Source organism: Benincasa hispida, chromosome 2 (genome assembly GCF_027475165.1).
Source record: "Benincasa hispida cultivar pf3 chromosome 2, pf3_genome.v1.1, whole genome shotgun sequence".
Classification (NCBI taxonomy): domain Eukaryota; kingdom Viridiplantae; phylum Streptophyta; class Magnoliopsida; order Cucurbitales; family Cucurbitaceae; genus Benincasa; species Benincasa hispida.
In genome coordinates this window covers 105322-111201 of record NC_143479.1, presented here as the reverse complement: position 1 = coordinate 111201, position 5880 = coordinate 105322, and the positions used below count along the sequence as shown (strand labels likewise).

Genomic DNA, 5880 nt, shown 5'->3' with positions numbered 1-5880 from the left:
TGCGTGGGGAGTATTAAAATTTAATATATCATTTGTAATTTTTTAAAATTTGATCTGAAAACCTGTAAAACATATTATACCAAATAAAGATTCACATAACTAAAAAACGAAAAATGAAGTCCATATTATAACAAGTAAAAAAATTACAATATCCAAACGAAGTCGATAAACATTCATATCACAAATACATAAAAGAAGTAAAATCAAAACAACATCTAGAACACTTCTCGAACACAGCATCTTCAATAATTGTCCCAACTCATCTCCGAACAACATTTTATAATAAAACAAAAACATTGAAATATTATATCGATAAACATCCACAACACATTTAAACTTCAATATGGGTGGTAATGAAACTCTACCCACCACCCACGACAAACATGTAACCTCCCGAACATAAAAAATACACAAAACGCCTCAAGAATGACCAACACATATAAAACTCAAATTTGTCCCCAAAATGGTTTATCTCAATCCCCCATCACAATACATTAAACTTCGTAAACATTCATAAATACACAAAAAGTTAAAATAATGAAAAACATAAGAGAAGAGGAAACTCATAGAAAGTGAGAGGCAAAGAGATTCAGGGAGAGAGCGAGATACAAGGAGAGAGCGAGAGGCAGGGAGAGAGCGAGATACAGAGAGAGAGAGCAAAAGGCAAAGAGAGAGCGAGATACAGGGAGAGAGCGAGAGGCAAGGAGAGAGCAAGAGGCAAGGAGAGAGCACGAACTACTGTAGTCTATCTTCAATTATTTTCAACACACACCATAAAGAATACAACTGCTTATGTTTTAAAGTACAGAGCCCTAAACACAAGGGCAAAACAGTAAATGAATAAACAATGTTAGGGACATGTGTCACTCTTCAATAGGAGGCCCTTCTACAGAATTGGCTGGCTGGGATAGGGCCACATCACCTGTTAACATGGGTTGGTTTGACTTGTTTTTCTTTGTCCTTAATACAAAATAGCCAAGTTCAAGAACAAGATGGGTGTAATGAAACTCTACCACCCCCACAACAAACATGGAACCTCCCGAACATAAAAAACATACAAAATAAGTAAACAATGACCAACACACATAAAACTCAAATTTGTCCCCAAAATGGTTTAACTCAAGCTCAACCTCCCCCCGCCCCCCCAACCACAACACATTAAACTTCGTAAACATTCATAAATACACAAGATAGCCAACAAAAAACACATCAAAATCCAGTTGTTTGACTACCATAACTGCAGGATAGCCAACAATTCTTTAATTATCATAAATCTACTTAAGACATAACTAAACTTTGCTACCATAACTGCAGGATAGCAACATATTAGACAACTAAATAATGTAGTAATCATACCTAATTTGATGAGTCTTCTCTAAGTGATCGTACCATGTCTTCAATCATTTTTTTCATTTCTTCCATTTGTCTTGTATGATCTTTTTGCATTTTTTCTAAACGTCTTCAAGTTCCTTAATCCTAGATTGAGATTGTTGGAAATTGACTCTCAATTCTTCCATTCCTTGAATAGATGACGAGCTTGATGAGATGCTACTTCTTCTTGACTTAGGCTTAGGGCCCAATCCTAGACCTTTTGAATATCCAGGTCGTCTACCCAAAATTGTCTCACAGATTTCATCCCCTGTTAGTAGTTGAGAACCTTCTAGAATGGGGCTGGATTGTAGTTCCAACATTTGATGCTAGACATAATAATTAAATGGGTAAGAATGAGCGACTAAAGTTAAAAGTGAAAAAAAAACATGATAGTAAAATAAAAAATGTTACATGTGCATTTTCAGCTACCTTGTTCACAAACTTGCCACCTTTAGAGCCGTAATAGGGAAACACATCCTATTTTTGGACCCTCCTTTGCTTGCAACTCTACCTGAATTTGCAGGAATGACTTCGATCCACCTACGTGATCGAACGATAATTTCTCTTTGTTCTTCCTGTTCGTCACAAACATTTTCTACATTTGAAGAAAAAAAATATGTCAATAATGTGATGTATTAGTAAATGCAGCAAATGATACACGCCATAAATATTCTACCTGAAATGCTTTACTCTCGAAATGGTCACACAAAAAGTACCAATCTTCTGGCATATTTTTAAGCCAACTAGGCAAACTGACACCTGTTTGCTGAGGATCTCCACATTTTCTGTAATGTCTGTGCAAATCTACTCTAAATTTTTTGGAGTTTTGCATTTGATGTTCTATAAAACAGTTATGTCATTGACTGGATAGATCAAGTTCGAAATGAGCCTACAAAAGAGGGAGGGGAGAATTAGCATAGATGATGTTCATGACTGTAAAAGAATAAACTTATAATTACTTGCCAATAATTGACTTTTAGCCAATTCTATGAACTCGTTTGGAATCTCAGCAAAAGTACGACAACGTACTGGAAATGCAAATCTCACGGCGACGTCGATTGCATTACTAAATTGTACTGAATGTTGAAATATCGGTTTCGTCTCCCCCTCATTTATCACGATTGTAATTCTCCCATGTTTTTGGACGTATTTTTCCAACTCGATGTTCCGTGAATGCTCTCGTTTCTTCCGATTGGATTCTAAGCTACTATCTGAAGAATAAAAAATTTAAAACAGTTTATGATGTATTTCAGCTAACAGAATATATTTCAAAATATACTAACCTAAAGTATCACCCACAGAAGATACCGTATTGCCTAGATATAACTCCTGGAATTCTTCATCAGCCTCTCGTTGCCTATTAGGGGTTGACATCATATCTATACAAACATAAAAAAGAGAAAATAATATTAAATTAACCATAAATACGTGTAAGCTAGAGAAAAAGAGAATTGAGTAGATACATTATTACTCATCATCGTAATCTAATTCAAATTATTCATCAGCACTTGAACTGTTATTGGGAGATAATTGTTCTTCATCATCATCGTTTATGAAGTCATGATCACCATGTACAAATAATTGGTCTTTCCACAACTGTAGGATCAACGTCAACTCTGCATAAAGTAACCTCCTCAATGGTTTCATCCACTCGGACGCCATCAATAATTTATAGTAAATCTAGTTGTGTGTTTTCAACATCATCCACTTCCGATACATCCCATATTCGTTTATTTTGGACTACTTGAACAACTTTCCAATTGCCACCATGTTTGATGTCATCAATGTAAAAGACTTGTTGTGCTTGGATAGTAAGATAAAAGGCTCGTCGACATACCAAAAGTGTGATGTATTGATCGATTTATATCCTAAATCCACATGTGTCCTATTACTTTTGTTGTTATCTGTGTCAAACCATCTACACTTCAACAAGAAAATGCATCTTTTGTTCGCATATTGGAAATCTAATACTTTGTCTACAACACCGTAGAAATTGTTATCCATACTTGTGTTCTCACTGATCTCCCCGGCCACTAGGACTCCACTATTTTGTGTAGCTCGACAATTATCACGCTCTACAGTGTGAAACCGTACCCCATTAACAATGCATCCACTGTAAGAACGCACCTTAGACGAAGGTCCCATTGCAAGTGAAAAGAAATCATCGGAGATATCTTCTCTCGCGCCGTTGTAGAACCTGATAATTAATTATACATTAAAAATGAATACGAAAAATGAATCATCCCTCAACTGTTGCCTACAAAATGACTATGTATACCTGAGATTTGAACCAATCGGAAAATTTGCATTGATGTTTTATATATAAGTCAGAGGTGCTTTGAGCTTCATGACGAATTAACCTCAAATGTTGCCTACAAAATTGATCATTTAAATGTTATAACAAAGGAGATACCCTAGAATTTAGAAAAAGAAAAAGTTTGAAATGTACTTGTGATAGTCTGTTATTTCTTTACAATTGTTGAGAATATACCAATGTGCAATACGCTTTTCCTCCGCTGATAGCGTCCGTAAAGTTGACGCCTCTAATGGTCGTACCCTCTACCTAAATAATTCGAATTCACCAAATATCTTGTGATCGAGAATGTTATCATCATTTCGTTCATCTCTATTGAATCTCGTTTCAATCCCACTTAGATATCGCGAGCAGAAGTTCCATGATTGATTCATTGCATATGCTTCCGCTATAGACCCCTCAGGATGTGCTTTGTTCTGTACAAATTGTTTTAATGTTCGTAAACTTCTTTCAATAGGATACATCCAACTGTAACTAACTGGACCCACCACTTTGGTTTCATATGGTAGATGAACTGCAAGGTGTACCATTACATCAAAAAAGGCAGGTGGGAATACTCTCTCCAATTTACAAAGAATGACTATGATGTCTGCTTATAGTCTGTTCAAATCACTTACACATATTCTCTTTGCACATAAGTCGCGAAAGAATGTACACAACTCAAAAATAGTTGTGGATACGTTCTTTGGTAGGTATGCTCGAATACCAATAGGGAGTAGTCTATGAAGCAACACATGACAGTCTTGTGTTTTCAGCCCCGATATTTTTCCATCTTTGTCATTGACACATCGTGATATGTTAGATACGAATCCATCAGGGAATTTCACTGATTTCAAATACTTATAAAACGAAATCCGTTCACCATTTGTTAATGTGTATGCTGCGTGTGGTTTTACAAATCTGTTATCGACCTGTATCAAGTGTAGGTCCTTTCTTATCTTCAAATCTTGTAACTCTAATCGAGCGTTCGTTCTATCCCTTGCCTTTCCTTCAATATTTAACAATGTGCCCACCAAATTGTCGCATATGTTTTTTTCAATATGCATTACATCCAATTTATGTTGTAACAATAGTCTGAACCAATATGGAAGTTGGAAAAAAAATACTTTTTTTAGTCCAGTTTAGAATTCGCTTTCTTTTTTTATCTTGCTTCGATGGATGTTTGCTAAGCACAAAAAAGTTTAGCGTATTTATTTGTTGTAATATCTCTTCTCCATTCATTACGACTGGTGGAGGTCTACGTTCAACTTTTCCATCATGTTTTCTACTTCGACGCCAACTATGATTCTCTGGAAGATAACGTCGATGTCTCATAAATGATATTTTCTCTCTTATCCCGAAGGATGAGTTATCTTCTTTGCATATTGGACATGCTTGATAACCTTTTGTACTCCACCCAGATAAGTCACCGTACGTAGGGAAGTCATTAATCGTCCATAATAAGGTAGCATATAGTTGAAAAAACTCACCAACAACAGAACATAAGTTCGTACACCAATTGTCCACAACTCTTTCAACTATTCAATCAACGGTTACAAGTAAACGTCAATTTCCTTTCCAGGAGATTTTGGACCAGGTATGAGCAAAGACATGAAGAAGTTTGTTTCCTTCATGCATTTCCAAAGGGGCAAATTATAAGGAATTATCACCGCAGGCCACATACTATAAGAAGTGTTCATATTTCCAAACGGATTGAAGCCATCTGAAGCTAATCCCAAACGAACATTTCGAGGATCTAAAGCGAAATGAGGGAATTCACGATCAAAATGTTTCCACCCCTCTGCATTAGCTGGATGTCGCAATACATCCTCCGTTTCAACTCGCTTATCTTTATGCCATCTCATGTCAGAAGCGCCTTCTTTTGATGCAAACAATCGTTTTAATCTCGGTATCAATGGAAAATGACGCAATACCTTATGTGGTATTTTTTTACCCTTGCCATCATTAACTTTGTACGGAGACTCACCACAAACAGGGCATTGTTGCAAATCTGCAAACTCTTTCCAATACAATACACAATCATATTTGCATGCATGAATAGACTCATAACCTAGGCTTAAATCATGCAATTTTCGCTTGGTTTCATAAAAGGAAATAGGTATAGAGGTGTCAGCTGGAAATGCTGCTTTTAACAATTCCAGCAATATGTCAAACGATTTGTTACTTCAGTCGTTCAGAACTTTGATATGTAACAA

General features: G+C 36.0%; 1 pseudogene; it reads right to left on the bottom strand.

Annotated features, from left to right (window-relative positions):
- Positions 1-1451: 1451 nt before the first annotated feature.
- LOC150037557 (uncharacterized) lies at positions 1452-5529 on the bottom strand (annotated as a pseudogene).
- Positions 5530-5880: the final 351 nt, after the last annotated feature.